The sequence below is a fragment of the Littorina saxatilis genome, linkage group LG15, assembly GCF_037325665.1.
Source record: "Littorina saxatilis isolate snail1 linkage group LG15, US_GU_Lsax_2.0, whole genome shotgun sequence".
NCBI lineage: Eukaryota > Metazoa > Mollusca > Gastropoda > Littorinimorpha > Littorinidae > Littorina > Littorina saxatilis.
Window position 1 is genome coordinate 34,789,171 of NC_090259.1, and position 14,043 is coordinate 34,803,213.

General features: G+C 45.3%; 1 protein-coding gene across 1 annotated transcript in view; it reads left to right on the top strand.

Annotated features, from left to right (window-relative positions):
- LOC138949151 (uncharacterized) overlaps positions 1–14,043 on the top strand; it is a 65,384-nt gene that overhangs the window by 13,655 nt on the left and 37,686 nt on the right. The gene's annotated exons all lie outside the window — the stretch shown is intronic.

Consider the following 14,043-nt stretch of genomic DNA (forward strand, 5'->3'; position numbering starts at 1 on the left):
CGTGAAGAAATTTTTTATTTGTTTCGGCGCATGTGCCTTCAATTCACAAAGTTGTTTTCTCGTTATAACTTACTAGGATATTTTCAAAAGACAATTTTCGGAAATAACTCCGTCGGGTTGATATGGGTTAAGAAAGAGTGAATGCCCTTGCTTTCCCTCTGACAAATAGCTTTAGGCCTACACGTGCTCCTGTTAGATTCTGCTTTGTCATCTCTTAGGAGAAAAAAATGTCAGTTTACTCCATGGCGTGTATGTACGTACCGTGGGTGTGTGTGTTGTGTGTGGGTGTGTCTGTCTGTCTGTCTGTGTTTCCATGTGTGTGTCAGTTTGTGTGTGTGTGTGTGTCTGTGTGTGATTGGGTTTCTTTTTTCCCGTTTATTTAATATGTTGGTTGAATTATCGCCCATGTACAGGCCAGGATGACCCAAAAACATGCAACCCACAAAAAAGGTATATATATACTAGATGATTACCCGCTTCGCCGGGTACCGGCTTCGCCGGATACCGGCTTCGCCGGGAAGAAGTAGAGCCGAATACCCGGCTGCGCCGGGGACCCGGCTTTGCCGGGTGTACGCCGGCTTCGCCGGCGCACGAAGGAAGGGAGATAAACGCGCAAAACACTGGAGAAGATAAGGAAGAGTTGTGGACAGTGACCTTCTAAAAATAGTAATGGGAATATGGATTGAGCGTTGTGGACAGTGACCTTCTAAAAAATAGTAACGGGAATATGGATTGACGCCACACGAAGGAAGGGAGATAAACGCAAAACACTGGAGAAGATAAGGAAGAGTTAGTGGGAATGGATCTGGGAAGATGAACAGAAAAACCAAAATCGGTTCAGCGCTGCGCGCTGAGAGCACGTGTTGAAAATTCTCATCGACCAGGTTGTGTCCGGGGTCTACCTGAATATGCCCACCAAATTTGAAGCAGATCCATCGAGAACTTTGGCCGTGCATCGCGAACACACAGACAGACAGACACAAGTCGTATATATATATACTAGATATATGTACGTACGTGGGCAGCGGTCGCGAAGAGACGTATTCCGGAAATAACTCTGTCAGGATTTTCAGCGGTCTGGAAGAGTAAGGGCCCCTGTACCTCGGACACGTTTTTCACAACATCCGGAGGATGTTCCACGCTTCTGATCGGCACTTGCTGTGATGTGTATGCTATGCAGCGTGCGCTAAATTGAATACCATTTTCTTTCAAAAATATAATCGTCGGAGCCACGGACCGGGACGGCTTGCTTATCATTGGAAGTGTTCGATAAACACGTGTGTTTTACTTAACTCGCGTGACCTCAAGCCAAACACACATGACATCGATCAAAACACGTTGTAATACTTGCCAGCGATCATTTGCACAAGAAATTGGGAACTCTGATGAACTCGTGAACGCTGATTTTTGAAAGAATAGGGTATCATGTTGTGCACGCGCTGCATAACATACACATCTGAATGTGTTGTTCGTCCCGATCGCTTCCAGACCGCTGATAATCCTGAAAGCGTTATTTTCGAATATCGTGTATTCAGAGCATGTATTCGCTCATAGACCATCGTAGATTTAGAGCGGTTTTCATCGGTGTCCTTCACTTGGAGATGAAAACAACTCGCAACAACCTCGATTGTCATCATTTTCACGAGTTTTCATTCACAAGCACCTGGGAAATAAATCTCATGTTCCCCGGGGAATAAATCCCCGGTTACCATAGTTGCAGGAAGCCCTATTACATGGATAATCAAAAGCAAACCCAATAGAAACGCTCGAGGATTCTTCGGCTCTTTTCATTGGCGTTTCCTCAGACCTAAACAGACGACAAGATACTGCTTTGCAAAGTTCCAAAAACCAACTGGCAAACTGGCAAAAGTAAACAAAAAAACAAAACTACTTCAATAAATTCGTCACAAACAAATGAAACCTACCGATATGTTATGTCTTCTTACAAAGTCACGGAGTGCGTGTATCTGTGTTTCGATACACAGACGTTCGGAGAAACACGAACGTCAAGTTCAAGTAAAACGACTTTCTTTCTTTCTTTACTTGGTGTTTAACGTCGTTTTCAACCACGAAGGTTATATCGCGACGAAGTAAAACGACACCTGACACACATATTTTAACCCGTACACAAGACGTTGTATCGATAAACGAAGCACAAGTAAGAAACAATAATAAAAGCAAAGAAAATAGCAACACGATATGCAAACATCTAACAAAGCCGAGCAAGCAGAATGACAGGTCTAATGAAAAACAAAGAGGTACCGATTCGGAAACAAGATCGCGATTCTTTACAACAGAAAGCCGAGGGTGTGGAATACCGAGATGAACCTACAGAAATGTGCATCCTCAAACCTGACATATTCATCCCAACATTTAATGAACTCAAAAACACAGAAAGTTGCTTTCACACGCCATCTTTGATTGCCAGTGGTTATCAAACCGAGACCCGTGTGGTTATCCGCACGGTACCCGTGTTTCAAAGCATGGCTCCCTGGGTTGATTGTGCACTTGTTTTCTCACTACCAAAATGATGACAAAAACGATGTTTGATGGTTTGTTGACAGACCAGCCTTTTTGTCGGTCCTCGGGGGGGCATATCGACTTTTGTTTCATATTTATTGACCGCGGCCTTCGGCCTTGGTCAATAAATATGAAACAAAAGACGATATGCTCCCCCTCGGACAGAAAAAAAAGCTGGTCTGTCAACAACCCATCAAACATCTTATAATGTTGAGATTATCTGCTTGTTCTCATTCTAAAACGTTCTTGTCGTTTGGCGCAACGATCGAATCCAAACACTTGCTCAAAATAGTTTTGAGTTGACTATATATTGTGACAAAACACAAGCGCAATACCAGTGGTCGACACCGGATTGAAATCACTGCGATTGACTTAGATTGTTGTGCTTTGAAATAAGTTGAAAGAAAAAACTTGGAACCAACTGCCTATTCCGCCTTTCCTATGCTGCTTCAACGCACAGCGCATCGCTTTTAATGCCAAGATTTGTGTTATTTTTCCGATTCCCCGACCGACCCTATGTTTTCCTCCCGACCCTGGACCTTTTTGTTTTGTGCAGACTTGACAAGGAAAGTTCAGTACTTTTCTCCGACATCCAGGTGACACAGCTCGCATAATCTCCAGAAAATAAAAAGCCACACGCCCATGTGTTAATAAATAAACAAAACAAAACTTGAGTCAAACCAAAAAAGCATCCGACATACCGACCATATTGGTTTGGCCTAGCTTGTCATCGGAAAGAAACACTAATCGTTTTTGTTGTTGGTCATATCACCAAAATGTCGACAAGTGGACGGAGCCCCGTTAACAGCTAGCTAACCAACGATCAAGCACAGTATGTTTACACAATGTGTCGCCACTAAACGACAACACAGCTGTCCAGGCAAAAGTGGTTTCGCGTCAACTAGAAGTATTATGAATGTTTGCATTCGATAACAACGGCCACAAACGTGCTAAGGCACAGTCGTTCATATGAAGACCGCTCTCCGCACTATCTCAGATACGCCCAGGCGGTTATAGGAAAAGCGCCATCTGCATTTAAAGACACAGGCCTTCCCATTTCCACGATTCGGCTGACCATCTCAGATCTGTTTAGACTTTTCTTTTAACATGAAAAAAATATCATCCCTCCACTTGGGCACAGACCAAAAATCAACATCTTGACTGCTAGGATTTATTCAGAGTTGGAATTTGTTTATGAATTAATTTTTTAGATTGAAACTAGTCATTTGTTTTCAAAATTAAGTCATAAAAATACACCCCCCCCCCCCTTTTCACACAAATCTCAAAACCGTTAGGCTTTTTCTTTTTATTTCTCACTTTTGGCAGCGTTCACTCTACATTTGCCGCCTTAAACGGACTCGTTTCCGTCCACAGCCAAAGCTTTTATCACGCAAGCATTGCTATATATGACAGCTTAGACCGTATTTGTTACATTTTGGCAGTGTTGACCCCGAGTTTCTACTGCAAACAAAAAATAATAGCAAAATCTCAAAGTATGTGCGAGTCCCCTGATATGGACCACCTTCAACAAATCGAAGAAAATAAAAGCTAAAGGCTATTTCCATTAATTCATTAAGAAGCTAGCTGGAAATAACCTATAACTAGCCCTCGAGATTAAAAAAAATAAAACAAAAAGTCTTCTTTTCGTGGAAGTTGATAATTTCACTTATTTTCACTCTGTTTTTGATAAGCTTCTTTAGTTTCCTGGTGTGCTTCAAATAATGCTCTAATCAACCCAAAACAGATAAATCTAAAGCATATTTTAATTAGTCTGACTCGTACACTAAGTTGTATCATGTTATTTTGAAGTATAGGGGGCGTTTTACAGTGATTCGTGAAGGCCGCTTCACTGGTCCATATAAGGCGCCCAGGCTCCTAATATGGACCATTTGGGAATTTTTTCTGTACAGTGGAACCCCTCACAACGACCCCCCTCTCTAAGGACTACCCCGCCACAACGACCTTTTTTTTTACGTTAAAATTAATATTAAAAGTCCTACGGTTTTGAGCCATTAAGGACTTGAGTGTTTGTCCGCTTTCAAAAAGAGGAAAGAAAGAAACAAAAAATAAGGAGAGGAGGGCAGGGGGTGGGGTTGAGTTGATAATGCTCTGTGGAATTTGTTAAAATGAAAAGTAGTTAAGATGTTTCTTGGTAAGAATTATAAGTCTGTATTCTATATCTTGAATAACGGGCTTGTAATATTTTTTTTTTTTAATTTCAAATCGAGTTAAAAAGTGGAACCTTTCAGGATCACCAATAAAACCAAATAGATGAGCAAGTAAGAGGAACACGAACAATAAATCTCAAAACTTTTTACAAATAAAAGGATTAAGATGTAAGCCACGAAGGCCGTGGTAATAAAAACAATATGTACAGTTTGGCGACTAGTGGGCCTTGGGTGAGGATATGTTGTCTAGAAGGTAGTCGCTGGAATCAGGAGGGATGGCGGGAGCCACTCGACCTCAAACTGAAACACGCTGATGTGATAATCTGGGCTTAGTTATACCCACAGCCCCATGTCCGAGTCCCTGACCAGTCGGCACAGCAGCAAGCTGTGTGACCAGCCTAGAGAACTGCTACTGCGCAGATAATCCTGGGGACTCAGACCATGGAGCTGCATATGGTCATATAAGGTTTTAAAGGTAATTCTATTTGTAGCGCATGGAGCGAAAATGTGTTGAAATGAATAGGGTTCTCCACAATGGCAGGACTTGTTAAAGATATGGAAGCGGCAGCCGCCGGCACGGAGGCGTCTGAAGATAGTGAGGAGGTTTGTTGGGAGATCGGGGTGTAGATCGTTCATATCAATGGGTTGATAGGACATAGATGTTACGTACTGACTTTGAATGAGTTTACGGATTTTACTGTAGAACTCGGTTACTGAGTAGCCGATGTTAGTGTTAGCTGGGCTAGATTCTGCCGCTTCTTTGGCAGCGACATCCGCCAGTTCATTTCCCCGGACCCCTACGTGAGAGGGGACCCAGAGAAATGATACGGATGTGCCGGATGAGATTAACTGGTGACATATAAAGAGGATTTCTCTTTGTAGCTCTGCCCGATTTGATGTGTTTCGATGCAGAGCTTGTAATGAAGAGCGCGAGTCAGAGCAGAAAACTACCGCACGCGGTGTGACTGGGAGGTCATTTATAAAAGTGCATGCCATGAGCAAGGCAAATAGCTCGGCTGAGAATATGGAGATGTCTTTATTAAGAGTATATTTCCTTGAGATTTTGAGATCTGGGATCACAAAGGCGCAGCCAACGCTGCCGTCTGCAAATTTGGATCCGTCAGTAAAGACTTTTAAATGCTCCGAGAATTTGTAGTTTAGGGTTTCTTTTGTAACAGTAGCTAGGTAGACGGGGTTATCTTTTTTGGTAGTATTATCTTCACTGTCGTATATGATAGTAGGGGTTTCCTCAAGCCAAGGCGGGTAGGAGGGCGGGGGGACCCTGGCCAGCTCACTGACCTTCACCCCGCTATCGGTTAGAATGCGGTTTACTGTGTCGGATAAGGGTAGCGTTTTGGCCAAGAGTTGAGTGCTATGTTTGGTGTTGGCCTCATAATTTTGGTGCTGAGGAAAAAAGTCAGTCAGGACCTCGCAGGCAGAGTTCTCTACCGCGTGGGCTCTGACAGCATACTGAGCTGAACGGAGTTTTATCTCATCCACAAGGGGCAGCCACCCACACTCGCTGTAGACTCGACTCTTACTCGCTTGTTGGGAGAGTCCCAGAGCTATTTTGAGCGCCCTGCACTCTATAATAGCCAGTTTTTTCATGAGCGCCGGGCGCGTCGCGAAATAAGCTTCGCACCCGTAAAGGAGGCGGGAGCGAATTAATGCCCGCACTACCTCTGTGACACACTTACGTCCTCTGGCCCAGGATTGGGACGCCAGGTAGCGTATGATATAAAGATCCTTGTTGGCCTTATTGATCAGATGTTCGATATGACTGGTCCAGTTAAGTCGGGTATCGATGATAACGCCGAGGAACTTAACTTCTGAGCTCGGTTTGATAATATCACAACCTATCTTTATACTGCAGTTCCTGTACAGTTGTCTACGGGAGACAACAAGAAAGACTGTTTTATTTGAGGCTAGTTGGAAGCCGTTGGTGTACATATATTGACAGAGGTTGTTGATTTTAGTTTGGTAAGAAGATAAGTCAACAGTGTTGGTAACTCTGTTATGGCGTGGTCTATTAGTGTCTATTAAGGCGAGGTCGTCCGCATACAGAAGTACACTGGCACCGTCAACCTTAACAGAAGTAATGTCATAGAGCATGATGCTGAATAAGTTTGGCGCGATGATACTGCCCTGGGGAACCCCCATGTCCAGCGCATGGGTTTCGGACACCGAAGAGCCCACTCGGACTGACATCTTGCGATTGCTGATGAAGTTTTTGATGAATTGGTACATGTGGCCAGAGACACCGATTCTGCCGAGTTTTAGGAGTAGACGAGCATGCCAGACGCTGTCGTACGCAGATTTAATATCAAAGAAGGTTCCAAGAAGAGAATTATTACTATGTGCCAAGGTCTTTTTGATTTTTTCAGTGACGTGCACAATGTGGTCCGCACACGAACGACCTTGCCTAAAACCTGCCTGGCATGTAGGAATGATATTGTGTTTATTGAGGTGGAACTCCAGCCTCTGGTTCACCACACGCTCAAAGATCTTGCTGAGGTGGGGGGTTAGTGATATGGGGCGGTAACTGCCAGGTAGATTGCCCGGTTTTCCGCTCTTCAATACTGCTACTACTTGTGAGTCTGACCACGCTGCGGGGATAGTATCCTTTAACCAGCATAGGTTGAAAAACTGAGTGAGCAACTTAACAAAGTTAGGTGGTAGATGTTTTATCATGTGATATGATATTGGGTCTAAACCTGTGGATTTTTTGGGGTCTTTCACAGAAGAGATGGCGTTTTGGACTTCTTTTGCCTTAAACATGCAGTTTATAGGCAACTGGTTGTCATCTGGGGGGTATGTGAAACCCTTCTCCTGATCTAACCTATAATTGAGTCGTTCAGTATCTAGGGATTTTGATTGACTATTTTTGGCAAAGGTATCTGCTAATAGGTTTGCCTTTTCAGAGTCAGTTGTGGTCATTTTATCACCCGATAGTAGTGGCTTTTCTTTAGTTCTGTATCTACATTTAAATCTGCGGATTTTCTTCCAGATTTTGCCACAGTCTTTGTAATCTTTAGTTTCTTTGTGGACAAAGTTTTCCCAGTTTTGAAGTTTAGCCTCAGCGGTGATCTGGTTAAATTGTATTTCAGCTGACTTCATATTCGTGAAGTTAGCGTCTGAGCAGTGCCTGAGATATGTCCTAATGTGATATCGCTTGTTTGCCAAGGCTTCATCACAGTCTGCATTCCACCACTCATTCCTTTTGGCCTTACAGTTAGGATTTACTGATTTAAGCGGAATGTGATTATTGGCAGCAGTGAGTATACATTGACGTATGTTATTGTAAGAGGCTTCGATGTCATCCGTAAGGAGAGTTTCCTCCCTGACACCCTCGAGCTCCGCACGGAAGCTGTCCCAATTTGCCTGTTTGTAATTGTACTTTTTTCTGACCTCCGAGTTATTGCGATTAGGGGCGAAGTGGCGGAAGGTAAGAACAATGGGTAAGTGATCGGAGCCGAGGGCGTCCGGGAAAACGTTCCAGTCGATGTCAGTGACTATGGCATTTGAGCAAAGGGAGAGATCGATTGCTGACGGGGAATGGTCAGCTCTGTCTGGAAGTCTGGTTGCCGAGCCATCGTTTAGTATACAAAAGTCAGTTTCCAAAATGACGTCAGCAAGGTTGCTATTGGCATGTTTGTATCTAGGGTTAGCAGAGTCCCACAGAGGGTGGTGATTATTAAAATCACCCATCACGCACCAGTGTGCCCTGCCATGATCCAGGGATTTTAGCCAGTCGGTAGTTCCTTTTTTATTACACCCGTGGGGGTAATATATGTTAACTATGTTGAGGTTTTTGGATCCTTTTATTTCGATTTCAACAGCACATGTACTGAGATTTTCTGAACTAGGGATGAGAGGTGCAAAGGGTTTGTAATTTAAGGAAGACTTTAGATAAATAGCTGTTTGAATGAGTTGCCCTGAGCCCTTTTGCTCTACTATGGGAGGGAAGTCAAAACCATCTATAGAAGGCAGTAGGGAGCGTTTTCTCTTGACTGACTGGATAACTAAGATGTCAGCAGAGTGATTTGATATATAATTATATAGCTGAGAGAAGTTAGAGTTGATAGAGCGACAGTTCCACTGTAATATGATAAATCCGTGACCGCTTTCACCTTGTTCAGCCATTCTAACACGCACAAAGAAGGTAAGTTAAAGGGCAGATTTAAAATAGGTTAAAAAGTGGTTTTAACAGCTTTCATATCCGTCACGGACAACTGCTTGGCACCAGCAAGGGCGCCCAGCGCCAGAGTGGCGCCGCCCAGAATGAAGCGTTCAACCTTGGTGTTGGAGAGTTGTGTGTATGTAGCTGAGAGGGAGTCGATCAGGTCGAGAGGACTCTGCATCTGTCTGGCCTTAACCATGAAGCCGAGGCACTGCTCGATGAAACCTTGAAGGCCTCTTTGTTGTTCATTTAAATTTGCATATTGCTCTCCTGTTTTTAGCTTATCTAGTGCAGCGTCGGCTAGCTCAAGCTCTGCCTTCTCCTGCTCCTCCCTCATCTGCTGCTTTATTTCCTGTTCAGTTTTAAGTTTGTATTCTCTGAATCTCTGGGCCAATCCCTCCTCCATTCTCCCCATCAACCTCTCGAAGAGCTGCTCTTCTTTCGAGTCCTCCTTCCTGTTCTGGGCTTTGCGTAGGAGGGAGGCCTTTAACCCGGGGGTCCCATGAAGCGGCGCCTCTGCCCGAGCCGTCTGAGACTTACAGGGCGCCTGGGGGCCAGGATTTGGATTTTGCGAAGTTGTTTGGTGCTTCGCGGTTGCAGCAGAACTGTCCGCATGAACTGGAAGGAGTGTATTGTCATGTTCGGTCATTTTGTTTTTGATTTCTTGTATTTTATTTACTTGCCCACCCAGGGGGGGTCTCTGGACAGCCAAAGAGTACCCGGACCGGGGGGTTGAGGTCCGCCGGATCGGTTGCGGAGGGGGACGCCAGAAGGAGTCCCTCATTTCCGCTGGGGCAGTCGCTGTTTTATTTTGTTGTTTGGCGAGCTCGCGCCGCGCCCGATCCAGGGCCTCAGAATATGGTATGTATGCTGCCGACCTGATCTTATTGGCCTGCAGCCTCAGTCTCATTTCCGGGCATCCAAGATAAGCGGCGGAATGCTCGCCCTTGCAGTTTACGCAATGTTTGGCCTTGGTGCACGTCGCTCCGTCGTGGCCCTTGGAGCCACATCGGGGGCAGATCTGCACTTTTGATTTGCATTGTTGTTTTAGGTGCGATAGTCTCTGGCACTTCGTACAGCGCCGCACTGGAGGAGTGTAGGGTTCGACGCCGTACACCTCACTCTCCAGAACGACGCTGTCTGGAAGAATTGCCGTTGTAAACGTGACACGGACCGCCTGAGACGGTTTCCCATCCCTAAGGAGAAGACGGCGAAAAGATCGAACCGAGGAGGGGCCCTTTTCTACAAGACTCCCATCCTCCATCCGGACGCGCACGCCCACTGCCATCTCAGACAGGTCTGTTCCTGAATGTATTGTGGGTATGCGTTTAATGACACCTTCGGTTGTTACCTCCGGACGGTGGCATTTCACTTTGATGCCGCCGATCGAGTCCAGCCTCAATAGCTTGTTTTGTTGTGATGCTGAGGAGCACCCTACCAGGACGCTCCCAGCTGCCAGCATGCGTATTTCTTTGACCTCGCCGATGGCAAGGTCAAAAGTTTTTTTCCTCCTGAGTCCGAGTCCCTGCAATGTTGCAGGGCCCTCCTTCAGGTCCTGCACCACCACGGGGAACTCTAAGAAGGAGGGAGGAGGTTGCTTGGGTTGGTAAAGAAGTTTTCTTCGGGGTCTTTGTTTTGTGTGTGTGTGTGTATTGGCAGGTGGTAGTGGCTGTTGAGTTGTCTGGTTTTCTTGTGATTCAGTTAGGGGTTGGGAGGTGTCGACCCCCCGGGCAGATGTTGCATGGGAAATACCTGTGTTTCCCTGAAGAGGGGGACCCTCGCAGAGGACCTTTTGCTTCTTTTTCTTTTTGGGCTTCTTACGATTGACTTCGGTGAAGTCTTCCTCAAAATGATCAGTAATCTGAGAGCGTGGGGGGCTATCCCGGAAGAGAAGAGATTCCGGAGAGCTCTGCCCCCCCTCAGGGTCGTCCTCCCGCAATCTCTTTCTCTTGAAAGGAGAAGATATGCTGGTTTTCTCATTGGTGATTGCTTTATTAAGCTGTTTGGATTTTGGGGACTGACCAGTCCGGCTGGCCCGGTCAGTCTCATTCAGTGATTCCATGGGAATATCTGGGGCGCGGTCAGAACCGCTTGCTGTTTGGTCCATATTAAGGGACCAATCTTGCTCCCTCAGAGCAGTGGTGTCCGTTGGAAGGTAGTTATCTACCCAGATGAACGTTTCCCGCCTATCAGCAAAGGTGGTGTTTGGCAGTTTGTGTTTAGCAACTTGGCTCATCACTTACAAGGTACGGTACGGTCACCAAGAAAAAACAAGCCAAACAGCTCAGGGTTAAAAAGGCAGGATAAAAGCAGGGTAACAAAAGCGTCCCTAGACAAAGAGTGAGCTGAAGCTCACCCCTCTAGCGACTTTCACTTCTCTCCCGAGAAACACGAGGACTCCTGCAGGGCGAGTGGGAACGCCACCAAGGGCAGCTAGCCCCCTTTCTGGACCCACGCCAAGAGCAGAGGGAGCTGTGTCGTGTGTTTAAGACACAACGAAAATGTGATTGTCCCCCTTTACCCTCAGGAATTCGGGAGAAAATCGCTATTTGAGCACTGACTTGGCTATGTAAGCTCGAGGTGCGTTAAAGCAGTCGCTATGTAATCAGCATGTTTGCTTGTGAAAGAACGCACTCTACGGGCCAGCAACTGCAGTGAATTACTCGTGCTGAGTGTGACATGACATGCACGTGACAGAACACGGACATGACATGACCCTTTTTTTTTAACCGATGTTTTTCCTTATATAGTTGTCACCAGTGTAGCGACCACCCCGCTCTAACGTCTAAGGACCGACCTAACAGCTTGTGTAACGACTTTGTCAGACAAAGCCAAGACTCAGTCAGCGTAACGCATCACTGACAAACCGGTTATAACCAGTTATAACCGTCCTGCGTAAGCAAAGGCACTAATTAACCGCTGAGAGGTGTGATGGTTGGGTGGGCTGAGTAAACATCACAAACCAATCATCGAGAAAACAAACTCACGTGACCAACACACACCGTTCAATTCAGTCAGAATAGACAGTCTTTGGACAGAAGAGCAGTGGAGATCGACATGACGTCTACAAAGAAAAGAAAATATTTAACTCTCGAAAGTGAATGTTGTGAACAGACACAAAAAGGGAGAAACTGCCATCGCAATTGCAAAAAGTCTTGATGTTGGAAAATCGCAAATTCAAAGAATTATCCAACTCCAAGAAAACATTCTGAAAAAGGTGGGGAAGTGGTGACAAGGCAGTGAACGCACTCACCATGCACTGACATCATACGAAAGCAGCCACTCAAACACAGCACAGAGGCAGGTGTGCAGATGCTTTGTGAGAATAAGCGTTGAAAACCAGTTTGAATAAAAAACCAGCAGATAGAGCCGCATGTCATAATCATTCTTCTTGTCTGGCTTTATTGACTGCATGCCGATCTTGTGGCAGTGACTTTTCACTCTTCAGTCGGACTGTACACAAACCGTGCCGCTCTCACTCTCCCTCACTGACTTCCCTAAGCCCTGACAACTGATCCTTGGAAATTGTTTGGAAGAGTACACCTCTCTATTTCTCTCCAATGCTCTTCCTGCTGACTTCAGTGACACCGGACACCCCACTGAGTTTAGCCAGCTACCCCCCCCCCCCTCTCTCTCTCTCCCCCCAGCCATGTACTGTTTGGTGCTATGGCCAGAGAGGTGTCACCGGCTAATTGAGGCCAGCTGCACTGTTCACTCAGAGCAAAACTAGTTGACTGTGTCTAACTTTTGACAAAGCAACACAACTGAAGGGTTCACAGATTAGGTAACCGACTCACTGGTCAAGGCTGCAGGGAAACAAGAGTATCTTGTCAATGAAAGAGGTTACACGTACACAGATACGCGATGCTGAGAACGGTGGCCGATTTTTCACTCTCTTTCTCGGAGGGCCTTCATCATTGCAGGGACTGCTGTAAAGAAATGCTTGCTCAGAAACTAACTCTTTTTGCATTGAAACATGCACCAGAACTGGTGGACACCATCGACAATGTCAAACATGACATCGAAGCAGTTTGCTTGAGGAAACGGTCGTCAGCAACTCAAACTTCTCTGTTTTCTTTTTTTAAGAAAATCTGAGGTGACTTTCTTTGTGGCCCCGCCCCCTCCCTCTGTAAGGACCCCCCTCCATAAGGACCGATTTTTGTCAACATTTTCAAGGTCGCTAGAGAGGGGTTCCACTGTATTTAATTTTTGCTCAGTGTCTATCAAAGCTATTTCACTCTAATTAGGCCTAACCGTTAACCTAAGAGAGAAGGACTACCAAACACAAAATGAAATTTCTTCGCAAGAAAACAAGCTAGTTATCAGCATGAAACAAAAAGTGGTCCATTATTAGGAGCTCTTCCCCTAAACACACACATACACACACACACACACACACACACTCACTCACTCACTCACTCACTCACGCTCACTCACTCACACGTACTCACTCACTTACTCACACAAACTTCATACACACAAAACACACACTCTTAAGCACATATAGACAGACGGACACACACACCTTTACAAACACACACACATATATATACACACTCATACACACACAAACATACGCACACACTCACGAGCACACTCACGCACACGGACATACACAAACTCACACCCACTCTCTCTCTCTTACCCCCCCCCCCCCCCCACACACACACACACAAAACACACTCTCTCTGTCTTACACACACACGTACACACACACACACACACACACACGCACGCACACACACACACATAAATAACCACACACACTCTCTCTTTCTCCCTCTCTCTCTCTCTTGTAAGCATTAGTGTAAACGTTGGTTTTGTGTGAATTTTACCGTCGATCACTTTACATGTGTAACCTCAATTAACATGTTGCATGTTTCGCTTTTGATTTGTATGTTGCTTACTTTGTCATTTTGTTGTTTGTGTTTATTTGCTTGTTTGCTTACTTGTCGATTGTTTGCTGGGTCGTTCGTTTAATTTGTTTATTTGTCATGTTGCTTTACTTGTTTATCATTTATTAGACATTTGTATTAGAAGTAAGGACCGGTTGTAAGAAAAGGCGTCGCCTTAAACCTCTATCCTTGAAAAATAAAGTTCCATCATCATCTCTCTCTCTCTCTCTCTCTCTCTCTCTCTCTCTCTCTCTCTCTCTCTCTCTCTCTCTCTCTCTCT